The sequence below is a fragment of the Coregonus lavaretus genome, assembly GCF_964263955.1.
Source record: "Coregonus lavaretus genome assembly, chromosome: 34".
NCBI classification, from domain to species: domain Eukaryota; kingdom Metazoa; phylum Chordata; class Actinopteri; order Salmoniformes; family Salmonidae; genus Coregonus; species Coregonus lavaretus.
In genome coordinates, this window is record NC_140021.1 from 22493419 (window position 1) to 22514414 (window position 20996).

Genomic DNA, 20996 nt, shown 5'->3' on the forward strand with positions numbered 1-20996 from the left:
TGCCTCCTCCGTGCTTTCCCTCTCTCCTCCAGGCTGGTGCTTAAACATGTGGAGGAGAGAGGGAGGAGGGAGGTTAGCCAACTCCTGCTTTTTTCATTAATGGAGAGCTCAGTTAATCTAGGGTGATAACGAGGACATGTGTCAGTGAGATGACTTAAACCTCCTACTGCTTCTACAAAGAGGCGCCCTTGGGGATAAACAAGCTCGGGACAGACTCGGGCAAAAGGTGTGGAATCACACACACAGAGATAGAAAATACACACATCTACAAACGAACACATACTGTAATCGCACACACACTCACATACACATCCATGGTGTGTATCTCTTAGGTAAAGGGCACAGCCCACACGTTGCCTATCTGGAGGACATCTGGAGGTTGACATACTACATGTGTATGCACTTAAACACATACAACCAAAAAAAGAAAAGAGGCATCTTCCTCTTAGTGATCTGTCTGCCTGTTTTTCTCAAAACCTCCCTGGCTACTGACAGCAAGATGAGTGGTTGAGAAGGGGAGGTCAAAACCTCCCTGGCTACAAGCAAGGTGAGTGGTTGACGAAGGGGAGGGTCAAAAACCTCCCTGGCTACAGCAAGGTGAAGTGGTCTGAGAAGGGGAGTTCAAAACCTCCCTGGCTTACAGCAAGGTGAGTGGTTGAGAGGGAGTTCAAACCACCTCCTGGCTAAGCAAGGTGAGTGGGTGAGAAGGAGAGAGTATAGGAGAGAGGGGGCCTACAGCAGAGCAGGGTGAGTGGGGAGGTCTAGGAGAGACAGGCCACTCACTGGAGAGAAGCAGGACTTAATAAATACGTCTGCTGGAGATTATTTCCCTTTTTTCAAAAGAGAGTAGGGATGCTGAGTCACAGGCATTATTTAGGGGGAAGCCAGACCATAGCTTCATCCCAAATAGCATCATGTGGTGTCACAACTTCCTCCGAAGCTGCCTCCCATCCTTGTTCGGCGCAGGCTTCTGGCGTTCGTTGTCACCGGCCTACTAGCCACTGCCGCTCCATATCTCATCATTTCAATTTGCCTTGTCTTGTCAATTACACACACCTGGTTCATATCCCCTCATTATACATGTAATAAGTGTTTCCCTCTGCCCCCCTTGTTCTTGTGGGTGATTGTTATTTGTGAGTTGAGTGTAGCTCGGTTGAGCTACCCGTACCTTGTATTTCCGGGGATATTGTTCCCTGTGTGCCTGTATTTTGTTGACGCTATCCAGCGTAACTGTGTCCTACGGAATAAACTCTGTATTCGGTGATCTACCCTCCTGCGCCTGACTCCTTCAAATTACATTCTCACAGAATCACCCACCCGTCACTATGGAGTCAGCGGGAGAGGAGCGCATGCCTGGAGTTGTGGCACGGGTCCAGGAGCATTCCACGATGCTGGCCAGCTTGGGGGAAGCGATGGATCGGGATCTTCAGGTCGTCCAATGCCTGGAGAGGAGAGGACCCGATCTGTCGAGACCAGCTGGCCAACCGGATCCAGCCACCCACACCCCAGCACCCGGAGGGATCCAGATATCCCGACCACGGGAGTTCGACGGGACGGCGGTGCTCTGCCAAGGATTTCTCCTCCAACTGGAGCTATCCAGCCAGAGGACGTACTGGAAGGGGTCTGCTCGTTCCCATCCCGGCCGACTCGGATCCCGAGCTGATAGAGCTGGGTGGAGCCGCCATCCGAGAAAGCGGAGGACGACAGCGACAGTACACCACACGTTGTCGTCAACGCTCTTTTGGGTCTGGAGGCGGCAGGCAGGGCACTCTCGCATCACCCCAGGTATCGAACACCCACACTCGTTCAGAGCCCTCTGCTGCGCACTGTACCCTACCCATCTACTTTCCCGATCACATGGTAGTTCCCCAGTGTAAGGCGTTAGTCGATTCAGGCGCAGCTGGGAACTTTATGGACAGGGCATTCTCATGCCGTCTAGGTATTTCATTGGTTCCCCTATCCATTCCACTCCCCATCAGAGCACTTGATAGTCGACCATTAGGGTCCGGGTTTGTTCAGGAAGTTACTGCACCAGTCACCATGATTACCCAGGAGACTCATTGTGAGCAGATCACTTTTTTTATTATTGAGTCCCCTGCTTTCCCACCTTCTCATGGCCGCAGAGGGTTCTCACGGGGTGGTCACGAGAGTGTCAGGGTAGGTGTCTAGGTGTTTCCATTGGTGCAACCACGGGGGAAAGTCCAGACAGTACCTCCACCGTGCACATCCCCCCATGAATACCTCGATTTGGCGCACGCGTTTTCAAAGACGCAGGCTACCAAGTTACCACCTCATCGGGCGGGGGATTGCGCGATAAACCTCCGGGTAGACGCTGTACCTCCCAGGAGTCATGTGTACCCCCTGTTGCAGGCTGAAACGGTGGCTATGGAAACATACGTCACCGAGTCCCTGCACCAGGGGTATATACGTCCCTCCACTTCACCCGCCTCCTCGAGTTTCTTCTTTGTGAAGAAGAAAGACGGCGGTCTGCGCCCGTGCATTGATTATCGACCACTGAACAAGGAGACGATCAGGTTAAGTTATCCTCTCCCCCTCATTCCGTCAGTGATCGAGTCAAAGCATGGGGCGCGCTTCTTCACCAAATTAGATCTCAGGAGTAAGTACAACCTGGTGCGTGTTCGGGAGGGGGATGAGTGGAAGACAGCATTCAGCACAACCACAGGGCATTATGAATACCTGGTGATGCCCTACGGTTTGATGAATGCTCCATCCGTCTTCCAGTCCTTTGTGAACGAGGTGTTTCGGGACATGCTTGGTCGCGATGTAGTGGTCTACATCGATGACATTCTGGTGTATTCCGCTACGCGCGCCGAGCATGTGTCCCTGGTTCGCAAAGTGCTGGCCCGACTGTTGGAAAATGACCTTTATGCCAAGGCAGAGAAGTGTATGTTTTTCCAGCAGTCCGTCTCCTTCCTCGGATACCGCATTACCACCTCAGGGGTGGAGATGGAGGGGGATCGCATTTCAGCCGTGCGTAATTGGCAGACTCCCACCATGGTTAAGGAGGTCCAGCGCTTTCTGGGATTTGCCAACTACTATCGGAGGTTTATCCGGGGCTTTGGCAAGGTCGCAGTTCCCATTACATCTCTGTTGAAGGGTGGGCCGTCCCGGCTCCGCTGGCCTGCTGAGGCTGACCTGGCCTTCAGGAAACTGAGGGGTCTGTTCACCTCAGCCCCGGTACTGGTCCACCCCGATCCATCACTACCGTTCATAGTGGAGGTGGATGCGTCCGAGGTAGGGATAGGCGCGGTCCTATCTCAATGCTCGGGCACGCTACCCAATCTCCGCCCCTGTGCCTTCTTCTCTAAGAAGCTCAACCCGGCGGAGCAGAACTACGACATTGGTGATCGGGAGCTGTTGGCTGTTGTCCGAGCTTTGACCATGTTGAGGCATTGGCTCGAGGGGGCGAAACACCCTTACCTCGTCTGGACGGACCACCGTAACCTGGAGTACATCCGGGCAGCGAGGTGGCTGAATCCTCGCCAGGCCAGGTGGGCCCCATTCTTCACCCGGATTGATTTTACACTGTCATACATCCCGGGTACGAAGAACGTGAAGGCAGACGCATTGTCACAGCTGTGTGACACAGAGTAGAGGCCCAGAGACAACACCCCCATACTCCTGGCTTCCTGCATTGTGGCGCCGGTAGTATGGACGCGGATATAGAGCAGGCATTACGCACAGATCCATCTCCACCTTAGTGTCCAGCTGGGCTGCGGTACGTGCCTGCTCTTATCCGTGATCGTCTGATCTACTGGGCACACACGTCACCCTCCTCTGGTCACCCAGGTATCGGTCATACAGTGTGCTGCCTGACCTGAAAGTACTGGTGGCCTACCTTGGCTAAGGACGTGAGGGTGTATGTCTCCTCCTACTCGGTGTGCGCCCAGAGTAAGGCACCTAGGCACCTCCCAGCGGGTAAGTTACAACCTTTACCAATTCCACAACGACCATGGTCTCATCTAAGTGTTGATTTCCTGACTGATCTTCCCCTCTCCCAAGGTAACACCACCATCCTGGTCGTTGTGGACCGCTTTTTCAAGGCCTGCCGCCTCCTTCCTCTGCCCGGTCTCCCCACGGCCTTGCAAACTGTGGAGGCCCTGTTTACATACGTCTTCCGGCCCTACGGGGTACCAGAGGATATAGTGTCTGACCGAGGTCCCCAATTCACATCCAAGGTCTGGAAGGCGTTCATGGAACGTCTGGGGGTCTCGGTCAGGCTGACCTCTGGATTCCACCCCAAGTCTAATGGGCAGGTGGAACGGGTAAATCAGGATATGGGTAGGTTCCTGTGGTCCTACTGTCAGGACCGGCCGGGGGAGTGGTCGGTGTTCTTGCCATGGGCCGAATATGCCCAGATCTCTCTCCCTGCACTCATCCACTAACCTTTTTTTTATTTTTTTATTTCACCTTTATTTAACCAGGTAAGCCAGTTGAGAACAGGTTCTCATTTACAACTGCGACCTGGCCAAGATAAAGCAAAGCAGTGCAATAAAAACAACACAGAGTTACATATGGGGTAAAAAACATAAAGTCAAAAATACAACAGAAAATATATATACAGTGTGTGCAAATGTAGCAAGTTATGGAGGTAAGGCAATAAATAGGCTATAGTGCAGAATAATTACAATAGTATTAACACTGGAATGCTAGATGTGCAAGAGATTATGTGCAAATAGAGATACTGGGGTGCAAAAGAGCAAAATAAATAACAATATAGGGATGAGGTAGTTGGGTGGGCTAATTTCAGATGGGCTGTGTACAGGTGCAGTGATCGGTAAGGTGCTCTGACAACTGATGCTTAAAGTTATTGAGGGAGATAAGAGTCTCCAGCTTCAGAGATTTTTGCAATTCGTTCCAGTCATTGGCAGCAGAGAACTGGAAGGAATGGCGGCCAAAGGAGGTGTTGGCTTTGGGAATGACCAGTGAGATATACCTGCTGGAGCGCAGACTACGGGTGGGTGCTGCTATGGTGACCAATGAGCTAAGATAAGGCGGGGATTTGCCTAGCAGTGATTTATAGATGGCCTGGAGCCAGTGGGTTTGACGACGAACATGTAGTGAGGACCAGCCAACAAGAGCGTACAGGTCACAGTGGTGGGTAGTGTATGGGGCTTTGGAGACAAAACGGATGGCACTGTGATAGACTACATCCAATTTGCTGAGTAGAGTGTTGGAGGCTATTTTGTAAATGACATCGCCGAAGTCAAGGATCGGTAGGATAGTCAGTTTTACGAGGGCATGTTTGGCAGCATGAGTGAAGGAGGCTTTGTTGCGAAATAGGAAGCCGATTCTAGATTTAACTTTGGATTGGAGATTCTTTATGTGAGTCTGGAAGTTGAGTTTACAGTCTAACCAGACACCTAGGTATTTGTAGTTGTCCACATACTCTAGGTCAGACCCGTCGAGAGTGGTGATTCTAGTCGGGTGGGCGGGTGCCAGCAGCGTTCGATTGAAAAGCATGCATTTAGTTTTACTAGTGTTTAAGAGCAGTTGGAGGCTACTGAAGGATTGTTGTATGGCATTGAAGCTCGTTTGGAGGTTTGTTAACACAGTGTCAAATGAAGGGCCAGATGTATACAAAATGGTGTCGTCTGCGTAGAGGTGGATCTGAGAGTCACCAGCAGCAAGAGCGACATCATTGATATACACGGAGAAAAGTGTCGGCCCAAGAATTGAACCCTGTGGCACCCCCATAGAGACTGCCATAGGTCCAGACAACAGGCCCTCCGATTTGACACACTGAACTCTATCTGAGAAGTAGTTGGTGAACCAGGCGAGGCAGTCATTTGAGAAACCAAGGCTGTTTAGTCTGCCAATAAGAATGCGGTGGTTGACAGAGTCGAAAGCCTTGGCCAGGTCGATGAAGACGGCTGCACAGTACTGTCTATTATCAATCGCGGTTATAATATCGTTTAGGACCTTGAGCGTGGCTGAAGTGCACCCGTGACCAGCTCGGAAACCGGATTGCATAGCGGAGAAGGTACGGTGGTATTCGAAATGGTCGGTGATCTGTTTGTTAACTTGGCTTTCAAATACTTTCGAAAGGCAGGGCAGGATGGATATAGGTCTGTAGCAGTTTGGATCTAGAGTGTCACCCCCTTTGAAGAGGGGGATGACCGCGGCAGCTTTCCAATCTCTGGGGATCTCAGACGTTATGAAAGAGAGGTTGAACAGACTAGTAATAGGGGTTGCGACAATTTCGGCGGCTAGTTTTAGAAAGAAAGGGTCCAGATTGTCTAGCCCAGCTGATTTGTAGGGGTCCAGATTTTGCAACGCTGCCCACGTCCACCTCCAACTCCAACGCGCCGTGCGTCGTCAGAAGGCCAACGCTGACCGCCACCGTCTTCGTACCGGGTGATCGGGTCTGGCTCTCGACCCGGAATCTGCCCCTCCGCCTGTCCTGCCGGAAGCTGAGCCCGCGGTTTGTGGGGCCGTTTAAAGTCCTGAGGAGAATCAACGAGGTCACCTATAGGTCATTACTTCCCCTCGATTACAGTATTAACCCCTCGTTTCATGTGTCTCTCCTCAGGCCGGTGGTGGCTGGTCCGCTCCAGGAGTCTGAGGTGCGGGAGGTCCCTCCGCCTCCTCTGGACATCGGCGTACTCCGTCCGTTCCATCCTGGAATCGAGGCGTCGGGTGGGGGGCCTTCAGTACCTCGTGGAGTGGGAGGGGTACGGTCCGGAGGAATGGTGCTGGGTCCCGGTGAGGATATCCTCGATCCCTCCCTGTTGCGGGATTTCCACCGTCGCCATCCGGCTCGCCCTGCTCCGCGTCCTTCTGGCCGTCCCCGAGGCCGGGGTCGGTGCGCTGCTGGAGCTGCGCGTCAAGGGGGGGGGGGGGGGGGTACTGTCACGACTTCCTCCGAAGCTGCCTCCCCTCCTTGTTTGGGCAGGCTTCGGCATTCGTCGTCACCGGCCTACTAGCCACTGCCGCTCCATATCTCATCATTCCATTTGTCTTGTCTTGTCAATTACACACACCTGGTTCATATCATTAGTACATGTATAAGTGTTCCCTTTGCCCCCCTTGTCCTAGTGGGTGATTGTTATTTGTGAGTTGAGTGTAGCTCGGTTGAGCTACCAGTACCTTGTATTTCCAGGGATATTGTTCCCTGTGTGCCTGTATTTTGTTGACGCTATCCAGTGTCCTACGAAATAAACTCTGTATTCAGTGATTTACCCTCCTGCACCTGACTCCTTCAAATCACATTCTCACATGTGGATCTGTCTAGTGACATTGTTGTTGTGTTTTCTGAAGTAGGGGTGCTACGATGCTGTAATTATCAGCCATGCATGAGGGAAGGGAGGTGTGTGTGTGTGTGTGTGTGTGTGTGTGTGTGTGTGTGTGTGTGTGTGTGTGTGTGTGTGTGTGTGTGTGTGTGTGTTGTGCGTGCATGCACACAGGGGGGTCAGACATGCACAGATCATTGCCTACATGAGAGCTTTGCGATGCAGCAGCAATCATTTAGTCTAACACACACATTAAATCCAATCTGTCTGCCCCCCGCCACCTAATCGCCTTTTCATGGACAGACAGACAGACAGAGACAGTAATCCTCCATATCTGTATAGTAATATATTAATAGCAGGCTAGGCCCCCCGCTAGCCTATATCATGATGTACGCTTTAACAATGAAGTACCTTATTGTGAATGTTTTCAATTAAAATGGTAAAAAAAGAAAGCAAAAATTGTTTATTAACAAAGAGCAATTTCTCAAGCAAGAATCTTGCTAGGACTGTCTGGGAGTGGCCTGAGTAGGGAGGGGAAAACTGAAAACTAGCTATTATTGGCAAAGAGGTTTGGAACTCTCTTTCTTATTGGTCTGTGGTCTATTAACTAATATACCGCCTGGTGATGTCACCAGGCAGGCCAAAACTCCATCCCACCAAAACAGGGTGAAATTTCAGGCGGTCTTTTCAAACAACTCTTACATAAAATGGCCTTTATCATTATTTTCACAATTGCACAGTATTATTCCAACCTCATAGTGTGGAAATATATATAAAACACAGGAAAATCAAATTTTTGACTGCACTGGGAGTTTAATATGCATCTATAGGAGATTAGATTAGCAATCCAGGTATAGGACTATAGGGAAGGAATATGACTAAATATTTATCTCAATATACTCATCGTCTACAACAGCACATACAATTGGGGCGCATACATAATCTTCATAATCTTACATTATTCTAATCCTACAAGAGACTTGCATTAGAAGATCCTCTTCCCCCAGTTAATGCAAAAATGCACACTTCCTTTTGAGAACTTGCTACAGGTACTGCTACCTTACAAATGTATATTTTTCAGAGGTTTAAAGGGGCACTCATATGGTATGATTAGGCTATAAATACAGCTATGTGGAATTGATTGAATTACAACTCATTCCATGACTGCTGATACAATCAGAGAATACTGTAGCTAGGTAAGATTCCTTTAGTTCCAATTCTAGAATTGATTGACAACTCATTCCATGTCTGCTGATAGAGGGGATACAGTAAGATTCCTTCAGTTCTGACTCTAGAACAGCGTAGCAACATTCTCTCTCCCCGTCGAGACGTTCTGTTCCCACGCGCCAGCCAGTTAGGAGATTCTTCTTGATCTAATTGATTTATTAGACAGGCATTTGATTAAGAGTGCACTGCTTTAAATTAGCCAGCAAGGGGGAGGACACGGGGGCTGCTTGACTCAGGGGATTAAGGCCTAAGTGGAAAGTCAGTGCCCTCCATGCTAAACCTTACCATGGCCTTTACCATATTAAGACATTTCCATTTGGGGGAAATAACATAACATAATTATATATATTGCAAGATTTATATTAATAGATATATGGAAAAATGCAATCTGACTGAGTCTTGGATGGATCACTCTCTGAATCTGATCAAGCAAAGCATTTTATTATTTCAGGTATGATGGTATTTTACATTAGTGGATGATGTAACAAAGTGCCCACAAACAACATCTGTACATCCATTCCAGAGAGTCAGGTGGAGGCCAAATAACTTCCCTTGTTATTGAGGGGCAAAGCAGCCGTGGTCCAAACCTCTGGTAGTAACAGCCCCCCAGGTCTGCTGGGCTGGGTGGCAGGCGCGAGGCATGAGGCCTCAGAAAGAAACAGTTCACTCACAGGTCAGCATTCAGGTGGAGGTCAGGAATGCATAGCAAACCAGATCTGACAAACACACAATGTTAGAACAGATGCAGACAGACCATATGACTTTCACGGGTAATCTCATGGGAGCACAATCACCATCATCAACAACAGGAAGTGAGCTTCCAGTAACCCTGACTCGCCTCTCCTCTCAGGCCTGGGAGTGCTGATCTAGGGTCAGTTTAGCCTTTTAATAATGAATAAGAGTGAGTACGTGACCCTAAATCAGCACTCCTACTCTGAAACGCTTTGTGAATATGGACCCTGGTGTTTCTACACTCCAGAGGTGTGGTCCTCTGTAGCTCAATTGGTAGAGCATGGCGTTTGTAACGCCAGGGTAGTGGGTTTGATCCCCGGGACCACCCATACGTAAAAATGTATGCACACATGACTGTAAGTCGCTTTGGATAAAAGCGTCTGCTAAATGACATATTATTTGTATTATTAAGTTGCTCATATACAGTGGGGAAAAAAAGTATTTAGTCAGCCACCAATTGTGCAAGTTCTCCCACTTAAAAAGATGAGAGAGGCCTGTAATTTTCATCATAGGTACAAATCAACTATGACAGACAAATTGAGAAAAGAAATTCCAGAAAATCACATTGTAGGATTTTTTATGAATTTATTTGCAAATTATGGTGGAAAATAAGTATTTGGTCAATAACAAAAGTTTCTCAATACTTTGTTATACAGTAATCCCTCGTTTATCGCGGGGGTTACGTTCCGAAAATGACCCGCGATAAGTGAAATCCGCGAAATAGAAAACTTTTTTTTTTTTACAATTAGCAACTATTACATGTATACAAATACAGTGACTCACGTGTAGGCCGTTTCGTCGACATTATGGGTTTAGAAGATGTTCGAAATTACAAGATAATTTGGCCAACTTAATGTAAATTTGCCAAGCTGTTTTATGTACGTACACATAACTGCACGAGACGACAAAATGATAGCACAATTCGTAGCATGTTTTGATACAAGAAGCGGGAGTGAGTTTTTAGCGAATCAGAATGCAGAGCACAATGCACCAAAAAAAAAAAAAAAATGCATTATGAAAATCCGCGAAATAGCGAATCCGCGATAAGTGAACCGCGAAGTGGCGAGGGATCACTGTATACCCTTTGTTGGCAATGACACAGGTCAAACGTTTTCTGTAAGTCTTCACAAGGTTTTCACACACTGTTGCTGGTATTTTGGCCCATACCTCCATGCAGATCTCCTCTAGAGCAGTGATGTTTTGGGGCTGTTGCTGAGCAACACGGACTTTCAACTCCCTCCAAAGATTTTCTATGGGGTTGAGATCTGGAGACTGGCTAGGCCACTCCAGGACCTTGAAATGCTTCTTACGAAGCCACTCCTTCGTTGCCCGGGCGGTGTGTTTGGGATCATTGTCATGCTGAAAGACCCAGCCACGTTTCATCTTCAATGCCCTTGCTGATGGAAGGAGGTTTTCACTCAAAATCTCATGATACATGGCCCCATTCATTCTTTCCTTTACACGGATCAGTCGTCCTGGTCCCTTTGCAGAAAAACAGCCCCAAAGCATGATGTTTCCACCCCCATGCTTCACAGTAGGTATGGTGTTCTTTGGATGCAACTCAGCATTCTTTGTCCTCCAAACACGACGAGTTGAGTTTTTACCAAAAAGTTATATTTTGGTTTCATCTGACCATATGACATTCTCCCAATCCTCTTCTGGATCATCCAAATGCACTCTAGCAAACTTCAGACGGGCCTGGACATGTACTGGCTTAAGCAGGGGGACACGTCTGGCACTGCAGGATTTGAGTCCCTGGCGGCGTAGTGTGTTACTGATGGTAGGCTTTGTTACTTTGGTCCCAGCTCTCTGCAGGTCATTCACTAGGTCCCCCCGTGTGGTTCTGGGATTTTTGCTCACCGTTCTTGTGATCATTTTGACCCCACGGGGTGAGATCTTGCGTGGAGCCCCAGATCTAGGGAGATTATCAGTGGTCTTGTATGTCTTCCATTTCCTAATAATTGCTCCCACAGTTGATTTCTTCAAACCAAGCTGCTTACCTATTGCAGATTCAGTCTTCCCAGCCTGGTGCAGGTCTACAATTTTGTTTCTGGTGTCCTTTGACAGCTCTTTGGTCTTGGCCATAGTGGAGTTTGGAGTGTGACTGTTTGAGGTTGTGGACAGGTGGTCTTTTATACTGATAACAAGTTCAAACAGGTGCCATTAATACAGGTAACGAGTGGAGGACAGAGGAGCCTCTTAAAGAAGAAGTTACAGGTCTGTGAGAGCCAGAAATCTTGCTTGTTTGTAGGTGACCAAATACTTATTTTCCACCATAATTTGCAAATAAATTCATAAAAAATCCTACAATGTGATTTTCTGGATTTCTTTCTTCTCAATTTGTCTGTCATAGTTGACGTGTACCTATGATGAAAATTACAGGCCTCTCTCATCTTTTTAAGTGGGAGAACTTGCACAATTGGTGGCTGACTAAATACTTTTTTTCCCCACTGTAGGCACAGATCTAGGATCAGAAAAAATTACTTCAAACAGCTGTAAAAACGATATGTTTTGTTATTGAAAATATATTTCACAGTGATTTAGATGGTACAATGATTCCCTGCACTATTCAATGCTTGTTTTCTCACATAAACTGAAATTGAGCAAACAGTGTAGAATTCTAGCAACCAGGAAATGACAGAGCGATTTCCATAACACAGCCACAAAGTCAGACCAGCTTTCTTAGTTTGACAACAGATGCCGCTCCGGCGGTAGAAATCAATAGGTGAATATCACAGCCAATCACAACACTGGCGGTTAAGTAATACTGTGAAACACTATCATTCCACTATTAGCGCCAGATATAAAATGGACATTTTCTGAAATTACAATGCAAAAATTCAGAAAAATCCTATGTGTAGCACCTTTAACTCTTTACAGTGTTAATTTAACTCTTGACTCAACACTAGAAATGTTACACTGAAAAATCAACACTAGTTAACACTGGCCAATTTGCTGTGTGCTATGAAAGGGAAACATCTGCATTTCATGAACCTTTTAGAATTCTGAAGAACTGTAGATGCCACGTCAAGAACCCCACACTTAACTCAAAGGTTCTTTATCGGGCAAGAGTTCTCCAAAGAAAAACAATTTTAAAACCTTTATTATTTTCAGTGTAGAAATGGCTTAACACTACATACAGTAACAATATTCTATAATATAGGATAACCCTACATAACACAGATACATTATCAGTGAATTGTACATGGTGCAGGCCATATGGGTGATTGCATGGTGCCACGTTGGCAACGATGCCAAGGAAGACGGGCTACATCCTGGCACTAGAACAAGGAAGGCCACAGTCATACTGGGCAGGGGGCAGACACACACACATTGGGCAGGGGGGCTTTTTACTGGTTGAATGAAGCATCTTTATCCCCCTGTTTAGAAGTCAGGAGGGCGCTACAGTGAATGGGGGCAGTTAGCATAGATGGCAGAATAAGGACCGGGTCATTTGTATTCAAGGCAGGTTGGTGTTGGGGAAACATTTGATGCCAGAGGCACACACTCAAAAGAAAGGAGGAAGGGACACTTTGTGTCATTTTCAATGGGTGAGAATTTGGCTTGATACAGCATTGGGTGACAGGGTTAATAGATCATTTCCTATCAAACAAATGATGACTAACTTTTTTCACTAAATAAAAACCAAACACCTTCAGTCAGCACACCATGTCTTTGTAAGAGAAAAGGGAAAACTCACTTCAACACTGCAGGCACTGAGACTCTGAGGTTACAGATGGCAGCTCTATACTGTGTGAGGACCTCTTTTATAAACCTGTGTCTGCAGCTATTTGAGAAAAACATGACCCCTCATTCCTGCAATATCCCTCAATTGACACAACTAACATTTTGATACTGTTCTCACAAAAGTAGTTATCTTCTGCTAAGTTCACACAGCTTTTAAAACTATATGGCAGCACAGCCAGTCCTCCTGACCCAAGGCTTTTATGTTGTTCCCAACTCCCAACAAGACGCCTTAAATATGTTCCTGCCTTCCACAGGTGCTGGGGTTGCTGACATTAGCTGATCAGGACCAGACCAAGGTTGCATCCTAAATGGCACCATATTCCCTATTAAGTTTACTACTTTTGATCAGGGTCTATAGGGTTATGGTCAAAAGTAGTGTACTATATTATATAGGGAAAAGGGTGCCATTTGAGGCGCAACCCAGGCCAGGAAGACTGTTGTTTTGACAGAGATAAAGACCAGAGACGGAAGAGGAAGCAAGACATTCCACTCCCAAATTTGTTCTGTTTCAATGGAAGTTAATGCACTAAGCAGAGCAGACCCAGCTGCTATCACATTGTTGTCTATGGGAGACCCACCCCCTTAAGTAGACTTGCCTGAGTGAACTACCTTCATTTATCCACCATTTTTTATAAAGACCTGTCAGGTTGCATTCTGGGTAATCTTACAGACTTCCTGGTTTTGTTCATAGGGTAGCCAATCAGAGAAGTGATTGACTGAATGAGCGATCGATAGTTGTCCTGAAGTGGTTCAAGACAGAATAAAGATTTGAAATAGCCTAAGCTATAAACGCATGTCCTTGCATTATACTTTGTATTTTTTTTTATTGATGGGGTTCATTTCTTTGCGGTACAAATTCATTATTGTGGGAGATTATTAAAGTGTGCATTACATTTCATTCCTGTTTGACCACTTAATTTACTTTTAGAGTGCCGTGCAATTAGCATTGTTCAGAAGCTCTTCAATTCTTAATTACAGCAATAGATACCTCAATGACAATACCCTCTGTCTGTGTGGTGCCCTTTTCTTTGTAAAATGTATTTTTTGGACTAATTTGATGTGGCATGAAAGAATGTATATAGCTTACATTTTTAATGGGTAGTTGGTAGAAGAAAGGGAGTGGAGGCAGTGAACAAATACATTTGAGAATGGCAGGCAGGGTAGGGAGGCAGGCAGGCACTTCATTCATATTGCTCCCAGTGAACAGCAGCATATCCTTCTGCAGGAGGCTAAGGAACAGAGCTGACCATGAATCACACCCGGCTCTCCTTGGTCTAGCTCTCATGCCAAAGGAAACTTTAAATCTCTTTCTCTCTCCTCTCTCTCTCCCCTTCTCTCTATCCCTCCTTCCTACTCTCTCTAATACTTTTGTCAGGTGTTATTTATGAGTGCTGTAGTGAGTTCCTGCATGCCTGCAGCACCTGCTCATGTTGGAGTGGGAGAACCCTGGCAGCTGCCAGAGAGAGAGAGAGAGAGAGAGAGAGAGAGGGGGAGAGAGAGACAGAGACAGAGACAGAGACAGAGACAGAGACAGAGAGAGAGAGAGAGAGAGAGAGAGAGAGAGAGAGAGAGAGAGAGAGAGAGAGAGAGAGAGAGAGAGAGAGAGAGAGAGAGAGGTAGTGCACCACCACTACCAGGCTACAAAATAATGTGATTTTAGCTCAGTGGCGCGTGGCTAACAGATGAGACGCCTAATGATGCCTGGTCCTCTGTTCAAAACATACCACGAGCCGACAGCAGGAAACAACAAACAAACACACAAACAAACAACTACAAGCACTAATTAATGGTGTCATATGACTATAAACATGATCAATTAAAACCCACAGTTCGTTGGCTCTCCCTCTGTGAGAGCGGGAAAAGAACCTCGGTGCCAGAGTAATGAGCACGAGCAGGATGATGCCATTAGGACTAAGAGGAGGACAGATGTGGGACTGTGTGTGTACTCCTACTCTACCTCCACCCCAACTCTGTGGGTGAAGCGTGTGTAGCGAGGCTGAGGCCAAATACCTGAACAATAACAGTGTGGAGAGCGGGACAGGTCAAAAGGGTAGTCAGTGGTTCGATCAGGGTTCTCTGTTCCCAGAGTTGACAGAGAGTCTGAGGGGTGGAGCTTGGAGAGGTAACTAGGTAGGTGTACTTTGCTCTAGTCTAGAGTCAATGACATCAGGTGAGTATTGGTAGGTAGCTAGACACACAGAAACCTGATCAAATGAGGACAGTAAGCAAAAAAATGCAATGCAGCCTCTGTTCAACAGGAATACAGTAATGAAGGGCAAAAAACACCAAAGAGATGTGCTTACAGCTCACCAACTCCCCAGAGAGGTGTACTTAGCAGAGAGAACAATGACTTCAGGGGAAGCAGCATATGGGGTGGTGGTGGTGTAACAGCTATGGGAATAAACTGTTTATAAAGCTGTTTATAGACCAACCTCATTCATCACCAAGGCTCTGTCCCAAATGGCACCCTATTCCCTATTAGGCCTAAGTGCACTACTTTTGACCAGGGCCTGTAGGGGCCCATACTAGTGCACGTTATAGGGAAAAGGGTGCCATTCGGGTGGAAGCCTCAATGACAAAATGTGAGAGCACTCCTGTCTCAAAAACTGAGCTCCGCTGAAACAATACTGTTCACTCACTATATCTCTGTCACACTAGGAGGGCCAGGCCAGCTCAACCTCAGCTGCACATGCTCAGTGACGCTGGGTCCAGGGACGATGCTGTGACGTTATGCTTGTCTCAAGCCTCCAGCCTGTCCCAATCCCCTCCCTACCTACCTCCCTCTGTTTTCAGGCTACTGCCTCTCTCGCTCTCTCTCTGTCTCTCTCTCTCTCTCTCTCATTAATCCTGTGTGTTGTGATGTTTACAGGCTCTGACATACAGCGTAGCTGCATCCTCCCTCCTCTCCTTTCTGCCTGACTAATAAACAAGGTGACTAGGGTGTCTGTTAAAGCAGTGGGCTAGCTAGCTACTTGACTGTGTGGCTCCTGTGTAAGTCGCTAACTGTGGCCTGGGGACAGGGACATCACAGGAGCCGTTTTAGTCTCTTGTCAACATTTTCAGATCATTAGGACAGCTCTTGACACACACGTCCCTCTGGGCTGCGTCCCAAATAGCACCCTATTCCCTATATAGTGTACTACTTTTGACCACAGCCAATGCCTGTCTTGCCTGATATCATCACAGCTATAGCACATGCAGGCCAGGGGGTAATAATGATAAGCAATGATAAGTGACTCAAAAAGATGCGCTATAAGAAACGTTATGATCTGTCAGCATAAAATCGCCATATTGCTCCTTTGGCTTTGTATTGTCACGTTTTGAGAGAAACTGAGAATGAATTTTCAGGTTAAAGGTGAGGAACAAAGATTCCCCTGATGAGTTTGTGGCCCAAAGACAAGCTGGCATGATCAGGGCTGGCGGCTCAACGCCTGCTGTCTGTCTATTGTTAACACAGACCTTTCATTAACCGCTCCACTGAGAAACAGGGGTGGAGAGGAGGAGGAAGGAGAGGAGGAGAGGAGGAGAGGGGAGGCTGAGGCAATATGAGAGTAGGAGGGGGGGAAAGGCAGGTGAAGGAGAGAGCGAGTGAGAGAGGAGAGGAGAGGCTGAACCAACAGACACTGAGGAACAGGGGATAAGAGGGTGGACAGGAGGGGAGGGAGAAAAAGAGGGGAGGCTGAGGCAACAGACAGTAGTGTCAACTCCCAATGGGACTAGCCCAGCCTAAAGAGCAGCCACCAAACACATTATTAAAAAAGACATGTCACTAACTGATCCTGGGTATAACCCCCAAAGGATAGCAATTTAGAGCTGCCATCTCCCCCAGGTATAAGCTATACACAACGTGACACTATCATTTCAGCTCCCACATGGTTGGGTCTATGGCACAGGTAGGGAAAGAGAGGGAGGGAAAGAGAGGAGGAGAGGGAGGAGTAGAAGCTTAACTTAGTTTCAGACTATCATTTCAACTCCCACCTGCTTCTATGTAATATGGTATCGGTTGGAGGAAAGAAATAATGAGAGAGAGAGGGAGGAGTAGACATTTTATTTGTTTTTGGACAAATGTTTATCACACCTGTCTCAATATCCTGGTAGGGAGAGGGAGAGAGGGAGGAGAGATAAGGAGAGAGAGAGAAAGAGAGGAAGGAGTAGGCATTTAATTTCTTGCTCTTTCGAATCGACACAACAGATTGTGAGGCCGTGGGCTGGGTGAGGTCATCTAACCAACACACCTGTCTGTCTATAACACTCTGGGGAGCCAGTAGGGAGGAGAGGAGGAGGAGGAGAGTGTAGGTGGGAGGCACTTCCTGTATGGTCATAACAACACACTAAAGTGTTCTCTAGCCCCAGTCTCAGTCCCAGTGCTGGATACGGATACTGTAAGCCCTTTATATTGTAAACAGCTGAGCGCACACACTACATGCAGAAGTTCCATTGGTCAAATCAATGTGTTTTTTTCCATCGTGATGGACAATGGTGAAACTGCCACATCCGTTTGCGATGTTACAACAACAAAGAAGTTATTTTTCCCTCTGACATCATTGCACGCGTGATAGAACAGCAGCATATGTACTGCTCTTTTTTTTACTGCGATGCTCCCTCTACACTCCCCACCTCTGCTTTGTCAACTAAACTAAATCAAAAACAATAACAACGGCCGTTGGGCGGACAGTGGCGCAGTTTCCCCCTGCTGCAGATTCCATCTTTAAGTTCTTATACTCAGTCCCCTGATTGGATCTGAGCCACTGAGGAAGGCTCCTGACCTGATCTTGCTACAAGGAGAGCCTATTCTAGTCTTCCTCTTGCTCCTACTGAGCCCCCCGTCATGTTTTTGTTCAGTTCACTGGGCCTGACATGCATAGCCTCCCCCTCTCCACCCCCAACCTTCCCCCGATACCCCCAACTGAACAACTCGAGGATATTTCTGTCCTTTCAACAACACTATTGACACTCCATCCCTCATTCCTCCTCATTCATTATCTCAGCCTTGGCCCCCGCATGGCCCCCAGACACCTCCAGCCCAGGCTGCCCAGGCACGCAGCTCCGTCGTGGGCCCTATCTGGGTTATATGGGGGGGGACTCCTGCCTGCTGCTAAAGAACGTTATAGGACGTAGCCTCAGTTTAACATACTAAATACAGGTCTTAGACTACACACAGGAAAAACACAACACTAAATTATACAGTCAGGAGGCATAGACAACAAGTGTGGACAAAACACATTTCCGAAAACAAAAAAGGGGCTGCGCATCCCAAAAAATGCAAATGCCAGAACCCAAGGATTTCGTGTTGTGAGACTGAGGGAGATTGTGATGAATTCTCAGAGCGTTCCACAGATTCCTCCATCAGTATTGGGGTCTCTGGGAAGAGAATGGGTCATATGCAAATGGCCATGCCCAATATGGGGAGAAGTTTCCCACAAGCAGAGTGTGAAAAGGCCTCTCCCTCCCCATGCCGGCCCCACTCAATGGGCCTTTTCTTCCTCCACTGAAAGTGTATGTGGTAGAGCGGGCAGACTGCAAAGGTAACTAGGCTCTTTCTCCTCAGGCTTTCCTCCAACCAAAGCTTTAACACACAATGGTTCATTTAAGCATTCATCCCACACACAACCCCAATAAAGCACATCCAAGCGCAGTTAAGGGGGTTAGTGAAACTGACTTGGGGTTTAAAACTGCTTTTCTAAGGGAAGGGAGAGCACATTTTTATAGGGTAATGCAATGCCTCTATAGGAGCTTGCTAAACATTAAGCTGCCTCAACAACAGTGGGAAAGGGTTTGAGTGTCATCAGATTATGGGCACAAACAGAATTGTCTGCTGGGAAATCATTGAAATGTGTGACATGGTGCATTGAATGGTGTAGAGATTAGAATTTCATATCAAACATTTTAAAACGCGTGGAGAGACATAAAAATTACAAAAGAAGAAAACATGACTAGGCCTATTCAAGACACAAGACAGAACCTCAGAGGGCTGTAAAGCCAATACCTCGACTATAGGTTTTTTGTTAACTTGTCATAGCTGATTTCTTAGTTTGCCTTACTACCCAAAATGAATCCTCTGCATTCCTTTCCATTGGAAACACTCAGACTATTCTCATGTAAAGGGAGCGGTCATTTGTGTTTGACAGAGTTAGTCTCCACCTTCCTTCCTACTGGCTCTCCTCTCCAGCAGCACCTCAGTGTCATCTCTCCCTGCCAGCTCTCACGGCCACTCCCCCCTTTGTCTCTCCCTCCTCCCTCCCCCCTTCCCCTCCTCCCTCTCCCTCCTCCCTCCCCTACCAAACTCAACAGGACAGAGGGGCTGTACTGGTCAGGGGGATGGAGGGAGGGAGGGAGAGAGGGATTGAGGGAGTAGGAGGAGGAGTCTAAAGTCCAGAGCCAACCCCCATGCTTTTTTACCCCTTGGGATCCTTTCATTGAAGGGACTTAAACACAAACACAATTGGACATGCTGGAAGGGAACCGACAATGGCACAGGGGGGAAAGTGAAGTCCTAGTGGAGGCACACATGGGTGCCTAGGTCAGGGGGTAAGCAACAGCACCCCTGGCGACTGTGTCTTCCCCCGGAATAAAGGACTGGGGGAGGTGAGGAGGGGGCGGGGGATGTTCCTCTGACTTGGCACTTTCATATGCAGCAGAGGAAGTTGCTCAAAAGTTAAAGAACTGATAAATGAAAATGTCCTCTTCTGCTAAACTCCACTCACCAGGGGTAGACCTTTTAAATGTTAACAGATGGCCTTTAAAACACTAAAGAACCATGCCGGCCCACAGAACACCACCCCTCTCCCCCTGAAACCTTTGGAATGGCCAAAACATCTTATTTTCTTAAGAACTGTAGCTTAACCACAGTGTTTCTTTATTGTTCTCACACAACTTTACAGCATGTGGTTACATTCAATATTATTTAGGGGGAAAAATTAGTCCAGAACACTAATTATAGTTTTACCAGCCAAATAAACATCCTCTGCTACATCACACGGCTTTACGGAAGCCAAAACTAGACCCACAGACCCATTCTTCCTTTTCTGTAGGATGATTAAGTGACACAGAGAGCGAGAGAGCGAGAGAGAGAGACCCTTTGATCAATTCAAATAAATATCTATATGGAGAGTTCCTATTCCTGATGGGATCTGGACTAGTCCTGGTCAGGATAGAAGTGACCAAGGAAGCCAGTGGAGACAGTGTCCCACAGATTGCAAACACCTGTTGTCCTGCCTGCTGGCTGGCTGTTAGCACCTCCATGTTTCCAGCTGTGAGGGGGGCTCACCTTGATCTCAGCCTGCTCTGCTCTGTCAGGCCCAGGCCCAGTAAGACAACCAATACAGGGCTGGCGCCAAACACCTTTTGGTTTCAGTAACCACCAGATAGCCCCCCTGTCCTGTCCCAAAGCAATCAAATCACTACCCCTCTAAAGGGGCTTTCTTTTTACCTGGTAACCAACTTTTAGGCAGAACACCCAGCATAACACAGTTGAGGTAAGATAGTCACTGGTTGGTTGAGGAGAATGCCTTCAAATTTAGTAACTCTGTGTAATAGTATTGTATATTTAGCTTCCTGCCATGTCACAAGATCAAGACATCACTATGGCTACAATGGTTTCCTTTTGATCTCCCTCTTGATATGCAGTGTGTATGCTAAATTAGATAACATAAGGAATAAAACATAGGCTAACTCACTTTATTTTTTAAATGAACATCAAATGGGCAATATTACAGTGACAGGTAATTTACACAAAATGGAAAATAAGTGAAGAAATTAAAATAAGTGTAAAAAGGAAAACAAATAATGCTAAAATGTCAATAAATAATACGTTTCAATTATTTTCTAGAATTTTATATAAATTACTCATATTAAACCGTGCACAAATTCTATAATCTTTTAGCACCTACCAGGTGCGTCTTTATTTCTCTGAGGTGACTCGAATGCAGTAGATATTCACGACGGACCATGAATGAGCCGCAAATGCAGGCTAGAACAGCTCCGCTATAAAGTGTGAAGGCACAAATTAACCGTCGTCAGTTGAGCACTAACATGATG